General features: G+C 45.3%; 1 long non-coding RNA gene across 1 annotated transcript in view; it reads right to left on the bottom strand.

Annotated features, from left to right (window-relative positions):
* The window catches only part of LOC308177516, a 74,862-nt gene that overhangs the window by 9,421 nt on the left and 44,873 nt on the right, over positions 1-20,568 (bottom strand). The window contains exons 6-11 of the long non-coding RNA XR_013939182.1: positions 16,524-16,679; positions 10,752-10,943; positions 9,006-9,142; positions 6,333-8,814; positions 5,490-5,688; positions 513-3,326 (exon numbers count right to left, since the gene is read on the bottom strand). This is a non-coding gene — a long non-coding RNA (uncharacterized lncRNA). The remainder of the gene's footprint in view (positions 1-512; positions 3,327-5,489; positions 5,689-6,332; positions 8,815-9,005; positions 9,143-10,751; positions 10,944-16,523; positions 16,680-20,568) is intronic.

The raw sequence follows: 20,568 nt of genomic DNA, 5'->3' as shown, positions 1-20,568 counted from the left end.
CCTTTTTAACTCTATTTTATGGGCTTTCTTTTTTTTTTTTTAATAAATGAGGAAGACATTATGCTGGGTCATCAGAAAAGCCACTAAACTTTTCATACAAAACTAAAATAGAGCTGATAAACGTTCCTCTCAAAGTCAGCTTACCTAACAAGACCTAAGGCAAAAAAAATAAATAAAACTTGAAAATGAAATGCAAAAGCTGATAAGCTTCAAGAAAAAATAAGTCAAGAAATAATTTGTCTAAAAGAACACATGATCAGAAGAAACAGGTTTTTATTTATTTATTACTATTTCTGTTTTTAAAACCAGGAAATTAGGAAGGATAGTCTTTGTCAATCAAGACCTTGAAGAATCCCAGTCAGTGAGTCAGATTTGCCACATGCAGTCCAGTACTTATTAATACTTATGTTAATACATTAACGTAAATGTAGCAACAGTAGCAGAGTCACTTTTGATTTCACAGCACATTCAAAAGTCAACAGATTAATAACACTTTCAAGAAGGGTACCAACCAGAGTGAGGTGTGAGGTGGTCGCATCGTGGAGGCGCTGCTCAAGGGGAATTGCTGGGGGGGTGCAGAGGGTTTTCAGAAAGGTGTGGAGAACTTGCCACAAGGTAACGATCAAGTCAAAACTATGATGAACGAGACTTCCTGCAATGTACATTGATCTGTAAGCTATCATTAAACCTGTAAACAACTCACTGTCACAAGTTATATTACTACTAAGATGCTCTTCTTTTTATCTTGTGTTTGCCAGAATAATTTTACCTATGGCAACAAGCTGCAACAGGCAGTTGTTCCTCACGTGCAAGGTCATTGTTCAAATTAGAGGAATAATGCCTACCACAGCACTTTCAGCACAGATCCTGGAGGACCAAAAGGCTCCGTCTAAATAATTCAATACAGTTAAAAATCACCAGCACCTATCAAGAGAATTTGAAAAGCATTCCCACTCAATGTCCTGCTGCAGACATTTTTCTGGTTTCTAAGCCTTCACAGGATTAATTATTGCATGCATCTACTGAAGACAAAACCCCATCTATCACTGCACCAGAGTGCCTACACGAACAGAGTCCTTCCTGGCAACCCAGGTGCACGTCTCACCTAGAGCTCAACAGAAGTGGGTTCATCTCACCACCTGTGAGTACTCCTCAGAGCCTCGAGTTCAGCACACCTGCCCATTCTCTGCCTTGAAAGGAGCTGGAGAAGCCCTAAGGGGTAACACAGGATCAAGCTGAAGTCGCCTACGACGTGTCCAGCCCAGGCAGGCTGGGATTGAGCCATCCCCCAGTCACATCAGGGGTTAACGGACCCGTCCTGGGCTCAACTGCCATGAGCAAGAGAACAAGAGTTTGTCCTGTGCCTCTCACACAGATTTAATTTTCCCTTTTGCCTCGTGTTTAAAAAAATAGCAGATGTGATTAAGCAAAATTAAAGAGAATTCACCTAATGTATCTTCCTGTACCCCATTAATCTTTTATACCAAGACTACTGGAAAATGAATTTTTTTAAATAAGGTGATGGTAAGATCTAATGAAGTGATAACTCTTATATGAATTGCTATTGTCTGTAGCAGAGAACTTTGACAAAAGCAAAATACACAGGGTGAATAACATTGACTTTACAAACGTGCAATTCATCAAATGACACAAATCAGCCCAATGACATGAAAATACATCTGGAGACTTCATAATGTCACTTTACACTCCTGATAGGATTTGGCAGATACTGTGTGAAGAGCATTGCTTTGAGCTGCTTTAAGCTGCACAGAATGCTGTTATAGCATAAAACTATTCTATTGCTTTAATACGAGTTATTTTCTCATCTCTTTGGGGTTTTCTTTCCTTCTAATTTTACAACTGTTAAACTACTGACATGCTTCCTACCATTCCAGTCAAAACGGCATCCCATTCTCAAATCAAAGCACATCTTTTTTATACACTGAGGGAGTATATAGAAGATTTCCCTGTTCATTCACATCCAGTGAAAGGCGGGAAGGAAAATACAGTGAAGCAAACTTTCAGTATTTGGCTGTCTTTGATCAGGAGATTCTGAGCACGGAACTTATCTTCTGCTTCATCTTCAACCCTTTCTCAGTCTTACCTTCAATTGCACCTCCTGCATGGGATCACCTTCTCTCAGCTCCAGCTCATAGGAGTGAGATGGGGTTTTAGTACCACCAGTCCACGTATCTTCCAAGTACTCACACTTCCGCTGAAACCACCAGCTCTTCAGAACCTTCCAGCATTTTGCCGTAGCACCTGATACACTTAGGACCTTATCAGACAAGCACAGAAAAGGGCCCAGGTATTCTTGTGTTCTCCTGCTGTGGCTTTTGCTGACTTCAGAGGAAGAGGGCATGAGCTGCAGCAGCATGCAGCACAGTCTGTCCAGAGACTTCTGTCTTCAGGGCTTTACTCATGATTTAACAAAGCACAATTGAAAAGGCTTTTGAATAAATACAAAATGATCATTTACATTGTAAATAATGCATTGGTTTCTGATGCAAAAATGTTCTGACAGAGGACATTGATGCAACCAAGCACCACGTTAAGTGATTCTACAAATAGCAAAATTTCAGGAGTGCTCTCGGGGTTCTGTATTCTTCTGTTGGTTTTGGTTTTGTTTTTGGTTGGTTGGTTGGTTTGCTTGTAGGTTTGTTCTCTTCTCCTTTTGTATTATCTATTGATTGCTATTTTGCTAGTCAGCAGCAGCTTCTCCATATTCCTTGGTGCTTTAATGCGCACAGGATACATTTCCGTACTTCTCCAAGTGTACCGATGACATCTAATTTTCTACCCTGAATACTCCAACTGCTATTAGACAGGTATACAAGTAACTGTAGAATTGTGGCATTTAATTTCTTCTCTTTTCTCTCCTACCCTTTATATATTTATCACATCACAGGACACAATCCAGGTACTGAGCCTTTTCACAATACACAGAAGCCATGCACTTCCAAAGGGCAAGGAGCAGTTGTGCCACAGAGGAAGTGGTTTTACACTAAAACAAAGACTCAGTGAGCATTCCACAATGCAGCAACATCTGAGCTCAGTGTGAAGCAGCAAAATACAAGTCATTAGGTAAAAATGATCCCAAATATCATTTATCATGCTGGACTAAACTCATCCACTTCTTTTTCTGCACTTTTGGAGCAGCACAGTGAACAAAAACCTGATCTTGGCACCAGGCAGATGTGGATATGCACAGCTCCGCCAAAGTCCCTCTGCCTTCTGCTGGCACACACAAAGCATACCTTGCCCTGTTTCTGAGACATTGAAAGGCTCTTCATGTACGTGTGATGTTCTCTGAGACAAGACTGCACCTTGGTTTCAACAGAAAAAAGAATTATTAAAAATATTCCAGCTTAGATCATGAAAAAAAAATCCAGGTTTTACTTTTGCACTTTTACTCAGTTTTGTTGTGCAGAAAGACCTCAATGTTTTTAAAAGCTTGACCTGTTTTTCATCATTAGTATCAAACTTGATCCACAGCAAATGAAGTCAAATGAAAGAAATTTACACTAATTTCTGATTTGCTTAACAGTGCGTTTAGCTCGCCCCAAATGCCATCAGCCTAATTTTCCTAATGATACTTTTTCTGCAGATTGCTTTAAAATAATGAGGAGCTGAAATAAAATTCTTCCCATGAAGAGAAAAATTAGTATAAGTAGAGATTTAATTGTGCATGCTAATTGTTTTAGCAATGCACTTAATGTCAAAGCTACTGTTAGTTGATAAAATAAAATTAGTTGATAAAATCTAAAAATTTGGAAAAGGGTGAAAAAGGGAGTCAGTAAAAAAAAACTTGCAAAACTTCTCAAGAATTATCATCAAGCACATTCTCTCTGCTCTAAACTAAGCGAAACTAAACTAGGTCTGGATTTTTCTGTTTACATTGTGTTTCTTCTTACGTTGCTCTGGGAGAATATGTAACTTCATATGATATAAATTCTAAACAGTAACCTTTGAGATAATTGAACAAATTTTCCAATAAACAGCAAAAAACTTCATTAGGTAAACACCAAATCATGTTGTTTGGGCCTCAGTTTCTCAAGAAGCCAGCACAAGAGCCCACGGCCGTTCTCTACCCCCACACCCCAGCACTGGTAGGGCAAACACACCTGGGAAGGATGACACCGACGGTGCTGTGCCTCTGGCATTCAGCACTGCTGACACAGGACCAGGCGTTCAGCTTCCCAGGTGCGATTTCCTCCTCTAGCATCAGTGGCAGAAATGTTCAAAAACAGATGCTAACACGTCCCTAATAACGTGCCTCCGTCTGCAGAGACGGCATCTGCCATGCCAAAACCTTCCCAGCACCGTCCACAAGTGCCTCGGGCTGCCTGCTTTTCTATGAGCTGTGCCGTGCAGCCAGCCAAACGCAGCTGTTCCAGCTGTGGAAAACGCTCTTTGTAGGGCGGGTTCCTTGGTCCACGTCTTTGGCGGCCCTCTGCTATGCTCATTCCTTGGTTTGAGCCTGCTGCCCTACTTAATGCTTCAACGCCCGCTACTAACGCACCGGATGATAAGAGTTGCTTGGGACTAGACAGATAACTTGCCTTTCAGCTACACATTTATCCCACCTGCTACGCGAAGCAGAAGAGATGCTTTTGGCATGTTTCAAGGCAAATAACTAACCAGCATGGATCCTATTTGTGTCTTCTAAGTTTAATACAACTTGATGTTAGGCTGAACTGGGTTAATAGAAAACTAAAAATAGATGCTCCTGTTATCAGAACTGTTCACTAATTCTGACACAAGCTAACATTTGTTTTTATTAGTAACTCACAGGAGTAATTTATCTAAATGAAGTGGCAACACAAAATTAGTATTGTGCAGCTGGGCCCATTGCTTTCACTGTTTTGAATGTACAGCTTTCAAAGCCAACTAAAGAAATACCAAATGCACACTGAACTTCCCTGCTATCCGTTGCCAAATCTGTGTCAAGCACTGTCAGAGCAGCAGGGCCTGCCATCTTCCTCCAGGCACAGGAGGAAGGACAAGCAGCGCCCTGGCCCTCTTTAACTTTTTGTGCCCAGATACACCACATCACGCAGCTCCCTACTGAGGAAATCCACCAGAGAAGACAGGACATCTTCCCAGAGCTGTTGTCCAGCAGCTGCATTTCGATCTTCAGTTCAAGAAAACAGTAACTAGAGAGAGATGCGAAAACCCCAGGCAGAGGAAGGGCCGTTCACATGGCAGCAGCAGCGATGCCATGCCTGCCCATGTCAGATGTTGGATACAAGATTCTGGTCGTGTGGCTCTGTACCTAGGATGATCTGTCCATGGCTGGTTTCGGCACCCCCAGCAAGCCTCTGGAATAGGGCAGAGCAATGTTCAAGCCTCTGCTTTCAGCCACTCCCATCTGGGAACACCGAGCTGAAGGGGTTTCTCTCTCTATCATTTCTTGGGAGGGAGGTTTAGAGAGATTTCACCCAAAATACAGGGGTGGGGAACACTGAAAAATTAATAATGTTTCATACCTTGGTGTATTTTGTAAATTGTTTTGTAGCTCCCAAGACATTCTTGTCAGTGATGTTATGCCAAAAATGTAGTCCATCTTCATAGATTCCCAGAGTCCAGCTCACCCCAGCTCTTGCTCTTGTTGCTCACAGTGAAGTCACTCCTGTGCTTTCTGCATCACACACAGGTGATTGCTCGGCAGAAACAGATGTGCAGTTGCTGAAGAGAGCAAAACACAAACGGAGGTTGCAGGGGAGAATATATTTATTCAGCCATAAATGTCTGCTGTGGCACTCTGGGGAAAGTAAGGACAACTGAAAATTGCTTTACTTCTGTGGAAAAAATTGGAGGCAACTGAAGAAGCGTAGTGTTACGGGACATTATTATTTTAATGTCCCTTATTTTAATAAGTATTATCTTTCCCCCCTCTTTTCTTTGCCCAAGTTCTCTTTATCAGGCTTCACCAAGCCTGTCATTTGGGGTTTCTGTGTGATCAATCACAAACTGGAGTCTGTCATTCTGTGATAGCATCTCTGGGGCAGGCAGCTGCCGCCGGATCCATCACCCTGGGGGTGACACTGCCTCCCGTGAGGAATGAGCCGCTTGCACGGGGCTCGCGGTGCTGCTGGCAGTGCTGCAGGAGCTGGATGTCTGCAGGATGCCAAATTCAGGCTGAAACGCGTGGGTGTGCACACTCCCACCTGCCTTCCAGGAGGACTTTGAGCTACGTGCCCCTGGGGTCTGTTTGTGCTAGGACAATACAGCCATCTCCCAAGGAGAGCTGGAGCTCCTCCACAGAGCTTTCATTAAGTATTCAGGAAGGGAAAAAAAGAATCTAACTTAACAAAGTGCACTCTTCTCACCTCTAGGGCTGACAGGCCTCTCACACACAGCACCAGACCACAGAGACCAGCTGAACCGCGCAGCGTCAGCGCTGCCCACGGGGTCCTGCCAGCCGACGGCCCCGGTTTGTGCTGCACGGACACGGCTGGCCACAGAGCTCGGGGTTGCCTCTGGAGCTGGAGTTTAGCTCAAGCACGGACATAATTGCATAAAGGCATTACTATTTGGGAACGCATAAATACAATACCTTCTTTTAGTCAAGAATTCAAACGACGCTCACATTTTACATACACGCTGAAGTCCCAGAGAAGGAAGAACTTTGCACCACCTTTAGCTGCTACCCAAGCTCGATGCACGTGCCCCAGCCCTGCTGTGTTTTTCAGGGTCACAGTGCCTGCCTGAGATGCACACAGCCAAACGTGCAAGGGATGCTGGTCCTAAACGATAGATGTCTGGGACATGCATCTCCAGGGTATTCATAATCTGCTCAGGAAGTACTCGCAGGAAAGGCTGCAGCTTTATTTTAAAGGATAGAAAAAAAAAAAGTGTTTTATCTGCATCAGGTACTGGCACAGGGGCCTTTCCTTGTCTCTGTCCCAAAGCAATATAGTAACTCAAGTGTCATTTAGTTAAATTAATCCAACTGAAATATTCACCTTGCAGCAATTAAGTAAAAGAACCCATAAAACACCTCCTCCAAACAAGGTAATTTGCTGTTTCAAGTCTGAATCATGTTGGCATGAGAATACAGAGACTAACAGGTACACTAGAGACATGTGAAGTGATTTTAATTGCCTGAAACTCCAGTACTGTCAAACTGCAGGGTAGGCAGGAAAAGCCTTTATAGTTATCTCACTGCTGGAGATGAGTAGGGTGTCTGAGCTTGAAATGCCTCTACATGATAAAGGGCTTAAAATGGTAATCAACTTTCATTATTTCATTATTTAAATAGATATGTGGTGTTTTTTGTTGTTTTGCTGTGTTTTTTTGTTTGTTTGTTTGTTTTTTTACTCCTGTGGCTTTCTGCATGTGCTCTGAGTCAGTACCTAGGTCACACAGATAGGAGAAGCTGTGAGAGGGAAATAACTTTTGTGTTCTGGGGATAATTCACGCAGCCAGCTTCCCTGCAGCGAGGCAGCACAGGGCTGGGGCACGATCAGCGCCGAGGCAGATCCGCAGCCTGGGTCTTGGGCAGCAGCACCCCCAGAAGGGCCAACACACTCCCCCTGTGCCCCAGGTATCACCGCCTCGTCCTGCCCTGCTGGCCAGGGTCTCCAGCGAGGGGGCCAGGCCCCGTCCCGCCGGGAGAGCCACGCTGCTGGGGCTGCAGCACCACTGCCGCACGCGCCCCTGGCTTCCCACGTGCTCTGCAGCCCAGATAAATGGCACAAATTGTGTGTTGCTCTGCTACCCAGTGGAGAAGAGGGTAACTGAGTGCTTAATCCAAGTTGCTTTCCTAACTGCTGAATATTTGCACACTAAATGGCCTCCAGGGCAGTGAAAGGGGGGCGAGCAAAATGGCGCCTGGCGGGTGCCACAGGCCCTGTGGCCCGGCGGGGCCTGCTGCCAGCGTCAGGCCACAGACACCTCGGGAACATTTCGTTTTCTGAAAACGAGATTTAAAATGCATTCCCCAGGAATGATTCTGAATATATACGCTTTAGTTTAGGGGGATAAACATGATATGCATACAATTGCTTTCAGAAAATGTGTTTGTGTTCATATGCTATGTAACAGAGCTGTCCTTGTGCAGGCAATCTGTACGTGACAAATGTCTCACAGGCAGGGACTGCTCGCTGTCAAAGGTGCTACTGCATCTGTGCATACGGATCCACAACCAGCCCTCGTTCTGCCAAACCAGACAAATCCTACAGCAGGTAAGGGACAAGAGACAGATCTCGGCTCTTCGCAACTTAGTTTCTACTCCTGACTAAATAAGGATGGATTCAATTAGATTTGGATCACATACACAAATCTGCATCAGGAAACTCCCATGCTTCGGTGGCATTCACCTCTGGGTGTTGTTTACATACAAAATAAGAGGCAAAGCTGAGATTTAAAGTTCTCCAGAAGCAAGGCTGCACAGGGCTGGTGCCCGTAACTTTAACAGCAACAAGAAACTAAGAGTAAAAACACTGTGCTTCCACTCCTTGCAGGATCCAACAATAACAGCCCAAGTAACACGATTTGTGTTAGCGGTTGTTTTAGTCACTACAGTGATGAAATAGGGCAGTTTCATAAGCTATGCCAACAAGGAGCTAAAATATACCCAATCAATAGTACACACATACAAAAGGCACAGTCTATATTCATCTACACTTTTTCTAAGCTTTTTCACCGCAGGCGGCAGGCTGCAGGCGATGCCACGGGGCCAGAGGGCCCCAGGGGAGCCGCGCTGCTGCTGGCTCGGCTGGCCCAGGGCACAGGAAGGGTCGCCCTTTCCCACACTGCCCACCGCTGGCACCGAGGGGCTGAGCTCCTCTGAGCCTGAATACGTCGCACCTTTAGAAAGCAACAAAATGAAGATGTTAATTATGAAAAGAGAGACTGCCAGGGCTATTAGAGACGTGTTGAGCAAATTAGAAACTGTTATTCATATGGAGAGTAGCTGAGCATATGCTTGGAGTTTTTTTCATCTATTCACACCCAAGACTGTAATATATTGGACTGTGTCTTGTCCCCATGCTACCTACCTCTGGCAGGCATTTCACAATGAATCCCCATGCTTCCAATTTATTTCTGTCTTCCAAAGGCACCTTTCTGGCATAATGACGCACTGAAACGCTGCCAAAGATTCCCTCTGCTGTATGGCGACAACTGGGCTGCGGTTCTGAAAGAGAAAGTTCCACAGATGGGTCCTTCAGACCAAGTTAGCATCTTCTCACTGCTAGCTGACTATGCCATATTGTAGCTTAATTAATAACAGCCTTCTCTGGAATTTATTCATTAAAACCACAACAAAAATTGCATAATGTATTGTGGCAAATCCTCAGCAATTCATGCTAACCTTGCATGGTGGCAGTCACATTTCTGCTACAGTGATGGAGATTATGCAAATGGTTGGATTGTTAGTTTAGAGATGAAAACACAACCAAGAGATATCTATCTTAATAATTCTTGTAGAGCCAATTAAGTGGCTCATGTACGTGTCCGTGTAAGAGAAAGCATGCACATGCTCCTCTACTCTTTTCAGACTGCAAAGCTCTTTTTTTGAGCTCTTCCTGCTCTTCAGGAGTTTGTATACATTTGCAAGGATTTTATTTCCAGTTCTTCTTTTCCTAAAACAAGCATGTAGTAGCTGTCACAAATCCATATGCACACATAACCACATAATTTCTATGTGCAACCAAACAACTGAGCATGTATGCGTTGTGTATGTGTAAGTTCTTGTATGATGACAACATGCAAATACATTAGATAAATTAATGCCTATTTATTTGTAGGTGTGATGTTTCAAGCAATTCCTAGTAAAACTGCAAAAAATATGATTCTAGTCTTTGTGATGCCTAAAGTGGGTTAAGTATGATGATATTCAGATATACTGAATATTGAATGTAGATATCTTATTAGGTCCAAAAAATATGCTCTGTGATGTGCTGGAGAAAGAGATACTATGAGAGAGTAATTAGGGACCAATTCAGGGAACATAAGTTTATAAGTCTAGAGAACTTGGGACTCCATGAGATACCTTAGACCCAAGAGTCCATCTGGCACCTGCCTGTCAAAACACAAATAAATATTACAGAACACAACCCTGAGAAGAGCGCTCCTGGAATGAAGCTGTTAAAGTCAGGAGATCAACTCTGAAGAACAAAATGCCTGCAAGGTTGGCAACGTGTCAACCTTCTTATTTGACATTACCTTAACTATACAGCCGCAATCCCATGCATGTATGTTGAATACTAATACGATGCAATCATTATACCAAGGCACAAAAATTTGCTTCCTCAAAACCCAAGTGAAGCTTGAAGCACATCAACCAGAAATGTCAAAGTCATGAATAAAACAAGGAATAAAAGAAGGTTATCTGGAGGTAATTGTAGGCCTTTAGTGAAGGAGTCATGCTAGACTCAAAGCCATGTCACATCAGATAGGTATGTAAATAATATTGACAGATTAATGCTGAATCCATAAAAGAAGTCAGACTCATTCATTCAGAAGCTTTCAGCATGCAGCTGTGGATAAACATTTGGTACAATGCCTTTGTACCGAAACAAAGCACGGACATATCGCAAAGAGTCGCAGGACTGACTGATTTTGCAGGACTCCTCTGCCCTGTGTCATTTCAAAGCTCAGTACATACATTACCCCCAGCAAAGAGCTTCCCACTCACTGCAGGTGGCAGCAGGATGAGTCCCACAAGCACAGCCTTGGTCAGTGGGCGAGCAAGAACTGCACGCTCCTTGCTAGGGGTAGCGAGAAGCAGCCTTAATCCTTACCTGGAGTTTATTTGCGGTGCTTAATACAAAGAAAATTGGGATTCTGAGTGGCTTCTCCATTCAGATAAATCCTAGGTCTCAAATAGCAGTGCGTGAAAGTGCAACTTGTTCCTGTGCAGGAGCTGCTGTTCCAACCTGGTGCACCAAGAGATCTCTGGGCAGATGGACAGACAAAATAATTGCACCTGACAGCTGACAATAAAATTAAGAAGGTGTCAGTCCCACAGAAAAATCGGGTACTACGAAAAGCACATTTTAAGCTTACACTTAAAAATCCATACACACACTCAAAATGCAATATAGTTTGGGCTATCTTTGCTTTGCTTCCCTTTCCTGCTCTTCCCATTTTTCTGCTACTCTGCCTTCCCAGTTTGCAATGAGAAGCTGTACGGATCTGAGTTATACATACTAATGGCACAACCTTAGAGATGCACCAAAATCACAATTTTTTAATCGGGTGTCCTCTGACTTGGCAGCCCATATATAAAAATAAAACATTTATTTTTCCAATCTTAACTGCACATGCTTGCTTTCCACTAACTATTTGACTGCATTAATTCAGCAGTAAGGTTCTCAAAGAAGAGCTCTGCCCTCAAGCTGTGGTGGTGGCTTTCCATCTATTTCAACAACATACATCAAAATTTTATAAAAGCCATAAAATATGCTGCAGTCTAGTTTTATCTTCTCTCTTTGAACATGCATATAATTTGAATCCATCTTATCCAAACACTCAATAACCAGTAACAGGAGAGGACAGGATAATTTAGTGGCAGCGGTTGTCGGAGGAGCAGGAAAAGTGGTAGGGGGAGAGGACAGATGCTGCTGCTTTTGTGACTAAGGTGCTTGCTGGAAACACTGCTGCTGCTGGAGAAGCCTCACTTCTCCCTCTTTTATCACAGCACATCTCTAATCTTCTCCATTTCTGAGAGAAAGGAAAGCCCTCCGAACACCGGCTCCTGCTCTCCACCATGCTGTCATCCGCAGCTCCCTGCCTTCAGTACCAGGCTGCCGCCCCGTCCGCCTTCCCTCATTAAACGCTCTCTCCTCCCGAGTTCAAACCCCCCTCTTTCAGCACTTGTCTTGCTCAAGGACTTGGAGCAGCAATCCAGACACACAGACTATTAGGGATCAGAAGCCGACTCTGCTGGAGGTGTGCGCTCCACCACTGCTCGTGCCCACGGGATTTTAGGAAGGAACAGGACCGGCTGCAGCCAGCTGCCAGCCGGGCGTTCGAGGACAGGTTGTGATGGACGGAGCCCTCCCGGCAGGTCCCCACTTGAGCCGCTCTGCCCACAGGGCTGCCAGCACAAGCCCACAGCGATGGGACCACGGGGCAGCGCGGGCAGAGCCCCGCACAGCCCCGGCACCCTGCTGCCTGCAGGGCAGGAGCGTTCGGCAGCCCCCGGCTGGGCAGCCCCGGCTCAGCTCCTGCCCGACAGGGAGGGGTATCCAGGAGGTGGCCAATATTTTGGTCCTGTCACCCTCCCTGGGAATCAGGCAGGGGAAACGGAGGAAAGCATATGGTGAGGAGACCGGCTAGCAGGCCAGAACGCGCAGCAGATCCAGGCGCTCCACGGGCTCGTGTTTTTCAGAATTACTTTCACCGGCTTTAATTAAGCTCTCCCCAGCCTCACCAGCTTGGAGAGATTAAAGCAAAAGAGAGCACGCCAAAGAGCTTGCATACGACACAGCTTTCCCTATAAGCTTTTACAGTTCTGTAATTGAATTCACACACAAGTGCATCATAATTGTGCAATGTGCAAAGCCACACTGACCTACTTTCCAACCATTTACATGGACCCCATGGAAGCTTTAAGCCACTTGATAAACTGAAAGTCTTTTTCGTCTGTGTTAAACAAATGTAATCATCATTGGTGGAATCAGAAATCCCTCTTTTCCTGAGTAGAGCCCATCTATTGAGAAATTTTGCATAAGGTTTACTTACAAAAAATTATCTTGTACTTCCATAGGATCTTAATCATTTGCTATTACTATGTACATAATTTTGAAAGTCTGATACACAGGATTTGAATAATTTAATGTGATAATGAAGTGCCCTGGTGTCCATGGATAAGGATGTTAACACGCGCCTAAAAGAAGGATACAGACCCTCTGAGCAGGCAGGGCAGGACGCAACAAGCAGAGCTTTTAACAAAACATTAAAGCAGTTTTCCAGACAACAATGAGAGTACAATGAAACTTAAACTATCTGCAAAATTGTCTTAGTTTTGAGTCAATTGCCTGCAAAATATCCAACACAACACACCCTCTCAGTTTTAAGAGGTGAGGTTTGCGGTAACATTTAAAAAGTGATGGACTCCTGGATTTCCAGTCTTCTGTCTTAAATAAATTGATACTTTGATAAATCATAATTCGCTTACCAAATAAATAAAATATTGAGACACGAAATAATTGTGAAGAACCCAAGAAGCAAACTGTCTGTTAACAACTCACAAGGAGCAGAAGCACAATGAACTTAGCTCCTAGAAGGCTGAACTCACAAACTAATTTTTATATGCAGATCCTGTTCTGGAGGCTTCTGTGAGACGTGCACACGTGTCCTCCCAGGACAAAGCAGGGCCAAGCGAACCAGCAGGAGCCCTGCCACCCGCTCCTCGGTGGGTTTCATTTTTTGCTCCACTTCACAAGCAATAGCTGTTGGATGATAAGGATTTGCAAAACAGACTGAAAGCTGCACAGCGCTTGTGTTTGGAAGCTTTAAGCATGAAAATCCATTTCAGGGCCTATCTCCCCACTTGCTGAGATAAACCCGTCCTGAGCGTGCTGCATAAATCTCCTACCGGAAACACAAACAACTCCCAAACTTGTTATTTTCTTGGCACAATTAGTGCTCAGCGCGCAGGGCCCCGGCAGCCCTCACAACCCGCACGGGCACGAGTTCTCCCTGCCCGGCAGGAGGATGACAGGGGCTTGCCGGGACCCCCGGCACTGGGGCTGGCCCCTTCCTCCCACTCGTCCTCTTGGTGCGCGGGGCAGAGCCGGGCTGCACCGGGTCCTCTCGCCCCGCAATACAAGGCTGGCCTCAGCTTCAGCCCAAACAGAACCGCTCTGCCACAAGTCGCAATATTTAGGCAAAGATGCACCCCCTTTCGGGGGCGTTCCTCTGGGCAGAGGGGCTCCCCATGGGAGGTGAGACCCAGCAGAGAGACTTCCATCAAAGAGCAGATTTCCCCCGAGCAGTGTTGGTGGGAAATTCACAAGCAGCAGTGCTCTCAGTATTTTTCCTTGGGAACATACGCTATGTCACAGATACATATGTTTTAAAAATAATTACGAATAATATTTTTCGCTATTTTCCCAACGCTCCCCACGGAGGAGCAGAGGTACCGCGCTCCCCCATTAGTAAGGCACAACGCCCTGGGCACCCCAAACCTCCCGGCTGCACCTCCCGGCCCTGGCTGTGGCGGATGCAGCCCTGGGCAGCAAGCACCAAAGCGTCAGCATGCACACCTAAGCGTCTTGGGGAAGCGAACGCTTTCCCATGCACGAGCGGAGAGCTCGCCCTGTTTTACAAGCCTGCAAGCAGGGTTACAGCTGCTGGGGAAGGTGCCCCTGGCACCAGCGGTGCCATTTGGGGCGGGATGGGGCCGCTCGCTCAGCAGATGGGAGCGCACCCACCCTCGGTAACCCGCGGGTTAACCACGCAGCCCCGCCGAGCACACCGTGCCGTGCCAATACTGCAGTCTTCAAGGCTGATGCAAGCTTAACGAGTATTTGTAAGATTTCTCTGTCATCGACAGGGCTCACTCTGTAAGCACACCCTGGGGGAATAGTGCTGCTCCTGTCTGGATGAGACACCGCGCTCATTTAGGCACTAAGCTCATTACCTAGCACGGCACCAAATTGCTGTATTCCAATATAGCTATCTACAGGCATAGTTAGATTTTATCCTATTAATAAGTAAACAAGATGGGACAAGTGCATCAGAGGAGACATGGAGGGTCACCACGCAGCAGAGACCCCTCTTGCTCTGCGAGTTTTGAGAGCTGAAACCAGCCGGGGACAGGTGAGTATCAGGGGGGACATCAGAGAGGAGAATCAGAGCCTTGGTCTCCTCTTGCATCCGCTCACGGCCACCCAGGAGAGGACGTGGCGGAGCCCAGAGCTCCCCTTTGCAGGGGCACAGCGCGCCCCGGCCCCCCCGGCCCCCCCGGCCCACGTGCGCCCACTGCGGCTGGCTGCAGCCAGGCCCCGCGCTGAAGGCACAGCGTGCAGGCACGGAGGAGAATAAAGCTGTTTGCCCTCAAGTTCATCGCAGAATTTTATTTTCAGAACAATAAAGCCCCAAAGGAGGCAGAAGCAGTTGTTAACGTAAAATTAGCCCTTTTACTCACAGCGTTTACAATTTTTAAAAAACTGTGTTGCTCTGCCTTTGCCCTGCCAATCTTCAGTGCTATCTCTATATTTCTAATAGGTCTAAACTAATTAAATTAATTTCCCAGAATAATAACCTCCCAGGGACATACAGCTAGATAATCCTTAACTCCTCATGAAGTTAGTTTCCTATAGGGTTGGGGAGCAATTACAACTCATTAGTCATCCACCTTAGGAGGAGACGGCAGGGCTTTCTATTGATTGTTTTTCCAACAGTACCGTGAGAGAAACCAGGAACATGTGGGTGTCTGTGTTAACAAAACCTTTACCGGGAGATAGCATCAAGTGAAATGCGTATACAGCTCTTTAATCTTAATTTACAGGAGGCTCCCGAGCCAGAGGAGGCAGCAGTGCCACGGCAGAGCTGCTGTGATCCATCGGGCGGCCAGGCTGGGACGCTGCCCCTGTGCCAGCACCAACGCAGGTCCTCCCCACCTGAGCAGAGACCTCTGAGATTCCTGGGGAAGTGCAACAAAAGCTTAAGGAGAGCTGGCTGCAGCCACAGCCGGCCGTGCCCTGAGACGATGGCACGGTTCTCCAGACAATGGCACAGCTGCTCGTAACGTAGCATAAGCTTAGGTCAAACTTTGCTCCTTATGCTAGGTGGCGAATGCAAAATTGTACATAAAATCGGTCATTAGACTACCAAAAATAAAAAGTTCCCTTCCTCACCTCCAGCTCGGGTGGGAAAAGGAAACAGCAAGGCTGTTTAACTGGATGCAAAGTCAGGTTTCCTGCTGAGAAGTACGTCTGGAAAAACTCTAGCTTAGAGTGGAGACCCGGGAACAGCAGCTCAGGCTGCCAGGAGTTCAGCAACTTTTGGGGGCATGGAAAAGACACCAAAGAGCATTTGGAATAAAGCAGCCATTTGGCTTAACTTAGATAATTTATTTTCCCTCTCTGATGTCCAGCTATCTTAAAAATTTACATCGGCAGACTAGATTGGAGCCTTCCACATTCTATTTTTGAACTATACATTGTAAGTACTACAGTGCCGTAAATTTGACATTTCAAATGCCAACAAATGGCTAGAAAATTGGCCCCTTGTGAATAATAGCCTAGCAGCATTTACATGTAATTATTTTGTCCAGGAATTTAATTTGCTAGACATAAAAGTTATGCTGAATGAAAGAGTGCTGGATAATGATCTCTAAGCTCAGGAAACAGACAGCCATTACTATAGGCACGGGAAGACGTGCCACTCTTCAAGTCATAAAGCAAATTCCCTGTGGCTAGGAGCATTTCTGTAACAAATTCAGATAATGCTTTATGATGAATGGCACTACTTAATCTGCAGAGGCTGTAAGTATGTAAACCATCCGCCACCACGCTGCCAGGTCTGCGCAGTCACCCCACGTACCCCGGTGTCACACCAACCTGTGTCCCCAGGAGCTGGAGGTGCCAGCACGAACGCGGAGCAGAACGAGCAGCCCCAGCCCGGGGGGAGCAGGAGGAGGAGGAGTTGGAGGATGCTGTGCCGAGGGGCTGGCAGTGCCCTGCGGAGCTGAGGATCCACACTAAAACCACAAAGACCTACAACAATGGCAACAAAAGGAACATTTTAGTCCGTTATTATCGCAGTTCATCTACGTACATAGTTAAGCAACCACCAAGGGTTTTCTGGCAATTGCATTTGTGGTTACCTTAAATACAACTACTGTTAAGAAAGAAAAGATTGGAGGGAAAGGGAGAAGTAAAACAATACCAAACAAAAGCAAGGGGAATCAAGTGCAGGGAATACAACACTAAATGCATATCTGGGAAGAATACAGAATATTTGTTGTATGAGCGCAGCTGATACAGAATATAGAACATCTGTTAAATCTGTACTGATACATAGGGTATATATTAAAATACAGAACAAAAAGGATCTGCAACAAATTTGAAACACAGAGCTGAGCTCAGCTCAAAATACAGCAAATTCTTTTTTTTTTTAAATCACCACTAAAGATACGAAGTCAGCTTTCACCTCTCCTGTGACACTCTGGCACCTCCTGCGGTCACCGAGCAAGCCCCGCTTTTTTTGTCCCGCCAGGCTCCCCATCGATGCCAGCACCGCGGTGCAGCCTGGAGAATCCCACAGACACGTCCCAAACCCGTGCCAACGGCTGAGCCCTGCCGCAGGCAGCCATGCCCTGGGCCCCTCTGCAGCCAGACCTTATTTCCTAGCTCATCACTTCCATTTTAAAGCATGTAAATACACATTTGGCTCAGCATATATGCACTTTTAAGGACCTATGTTGGCACATTGAGGACCGTGTACCACAAGTAAAATGCTAAATTAAGACTCTTAAGAGCTAATAACAAAGCTACAGGAAATCGCTAAATCCCGTGAAATCAGCCAACAGAGTTATGCATAACTCTCAAACCAAATGTCCAGGGAATATAAAATAATCTGAAACAGGTAACTCGCAGTAAGGGGCGCTGGGTTTGTGAGTCACCCCCAAAGTAGCATTCAGATACAGTTTTAATTTTTTGCATTTATTTGCTTTCTTTTGTTTAAAGAAGACAAACATTTGAACACATTGCAGAAATGCTGGGTACGTATGTAAGTACATGCATGCAAACCTGTGCCAGGTCAGAGGTGGGCACATCGCTATGGGAACAGCCAGCAAAAATTGGGTACAGCCTCTTGCCGCTCCTTTGAAACTAAAAGCATGAATGCAAAGCCAGATTTGAGTGACAATTTCCAAAATTTTAAGGCTAAATAGATTATTTATATCTCATACCTGCACTTAAGGCTGTGATGTACAAAAGATGTCTAAATCCTGGGCCGTGCCATATCCTGCTGACCGTACGCAGCGTCCAGTGGCCCAGCAGGGCTCGTTAGACTCCAGGCCGCCCTTCCGGAGTGATACCCAGCTGTGTTGGGTAAGACCAACGTGTTCTGAGTACCCATGCTACCCAGAATTACATGCTTTAGATGACAGCAAGTGCTGACTAAATTTAAAGCAGATGGCACATGAGAAATTTCATATCGTTTTCATTTTGATTTACTCCAGATCATGTCCTTACATAACTTTGAAATTTAGTGGCTTAACCTAAGGAAAATGTTCCTAATCCTTTCCCTGCCTTCTCACTCTTTTTTTAAGATTTAAAGTTAAATGTTGATCGTGTCACTGTTGAAATAAATTAACTCTTCTAGTCATCAGGGAAAAGCAATCAATGGAGCATAATGTGAGCTGTCAGATAATCATATTTCAGTTCAAACCCAGTTCTGAAGCAGCAAACTACCTCCAGGAGCAAGGCAGGGCGAGAGCCACGCTATCTGCTTTTCTGGTTGAATGCGTGTTCATTACCACGGAGCCAAGGAAAAGCCCGGAGCAGCTGGGGACTGGCAGAGAGAGTTATTTTAGCTGAGCAATACGAACCAAGTCGTTAGCCATATCTGAAATGCCTTTCATCTCCTAGGAAACCCGGGATTTGGACTAACAGCGTACCCTCAGTAGTTTTCTTCTGAGTTTGGATTGGTCATGGGGTTTTGCTTGCTCTGTCTTGACTTCCACAGGCTATTTGCACTTTAAATTGTCTACCTCCCTGCTCCAATTACTTCCTTAATCATCCAGACAAGGGAGCTTGCTATTCCCCTCAATGTTTATACAATGTTCATTCACTAGATGCCCCACAATTTAATGCCAGTGACAAATGTGAATCATTTCATTCTATATACATAGTTTTGCCCCGGACTGATGCTTTCCACCCAGTCTCCCGAATCTGGGAGATTTCTCTGCTGTTGTGGGGACGTCACGCAGGGCTGGGTCCAGGCAGGGCCGGGCTGTAGGACAGCGCTTCTGCTGGAGGAGTCCCGGCAGGGCTGCGCACGAGGCGTCCTCCACACGAAGGGCTGACGGAGAGAAGCAGAACTCACACAGCTGGCAGGAGGAGAACCGAGGGCAGAACAACAGAGGAGGATGTGAACGTTAGTGAGAAGTTGGCAAGGCAAGCAAGGACGTGGGAAACAGTCTTGAGAAGCAGCTAGAGCAATGGTGCTGCAGAGGCAAACAACAGCTGTTTGTGCTTGCTGTGGTCCAGAAATCATATCAGGCTAATTAGCTGGCAACAGAGCAAATGAAATAACACAATGTTATTTCATAGAAAAGTCTATTGTGAGTCAGAGTATGAAACTGATGTAGCATGATGACCCCGTGCAGCTTCTGGTTCTGAGTTTACCCAGACACGGCCAGCTGAACGCGCGGGCAGACTGCTCTGCGCCCACTTGCAAACCACAGCCACAGCAGCACTGAGCTCCGACCGGTTTTCCTTTATCAGGCAAAACTTTATAAAAGAACTTGTAAACAATCTCAGGCTCAGGGCAAAGCAATAAAAAGGATGTTTCTTGGGACACTGTTCAAAATCGTACGTGTAAACCAATGAATCTCTGTGCAATTTCCTTGGAAGCCTCATTGCTGGCCTCCAAACACCGGCCCACCCCAGCAAGACCACCAGAAAGAGACTTCATGAAGAGGGAATAAAGCCTTTGGCAATACGATTTTAGTAGGTAAAAACCCCATAATCATCACTGAATCTCCTTAATTTATTCACTACCTATCCTTTCACCTCTCCAGCTCCTTGCTTTAAATAATACAAATGGAAAAGCTTGACATCATTAGATTCAGGATTTCACCATTAAAATAGGAGGTTGATACCACTAAGGTCTCTAAGGGGTCAGTAGAGAGGGACCAGATGCCTAATTTAGCTAATCTAAATCACCCCAAGTTACAGTACCTCGACAGGACAGCCAAGACAATTAGCATCCTAATCTGGTCACATCACCCAGCTTAGGTAACCATCTACCTTAACTTCATCAGCCTTCTACAACAGAATCCTCCAAGGTGCGGAACCTCTGCTTTGATTATCCAGTCTCTTCTCGGGGAATTTTTCTTCCCTTTGAGAGTTAAAAACTCAGCCAAGAACAAGAATATCCGGATAAATACACAAGAGCATGTCTACATTTCTACTGGTTATCAGACCCTGAAATAAGAATCATAATAAATATCTTCTCGGATTTTGAACAGGGACACATTTCTATCCAGAACAAATTTTACTTAATAGAGATTGTTCTAGTTAAACTAAGCTTAGCAATGTACTTCCTCTAAAGATCCACAAAACACAGTAGAAAGACATGAACAAAGACAAATCATGGGATCATGCGTGATGTGTAGAAATAAGACACTGACAAGCATTCAGCTAGTAAGATTGTATCGAGTCTTGTGGGATTCTTAAACCTCCTGGCTTGATCAAAAGGACTAAATCCTGATGAATCCTGTTATAAGGTATCAGAAATGAAAGCTTAATACTGGGCTTAATTTTGACATCCTTATCTTGGAAGCATTCCTAAGCACATTGCATAGCCAGAGCCAACAGCGTCAGAAAAGCTGTGAATCTCCATTAGATTTTCATCAACATATCTAGACAGAGAAGT

Source organism: Anser brachyrhynchus (genome assembly GCF_964034855.1).
Source record: "Anser brachyrhynchus genome assembly, chromosome: 14".
NCBI lineage: Eukaryota > Metazoa > Chordata > Aves > Anseriformes > Anatidae > Anser > Anser brachyrhynchus.
This window is presented reverse-complemented; position numbering and strand designations above follow the sequence as displayed.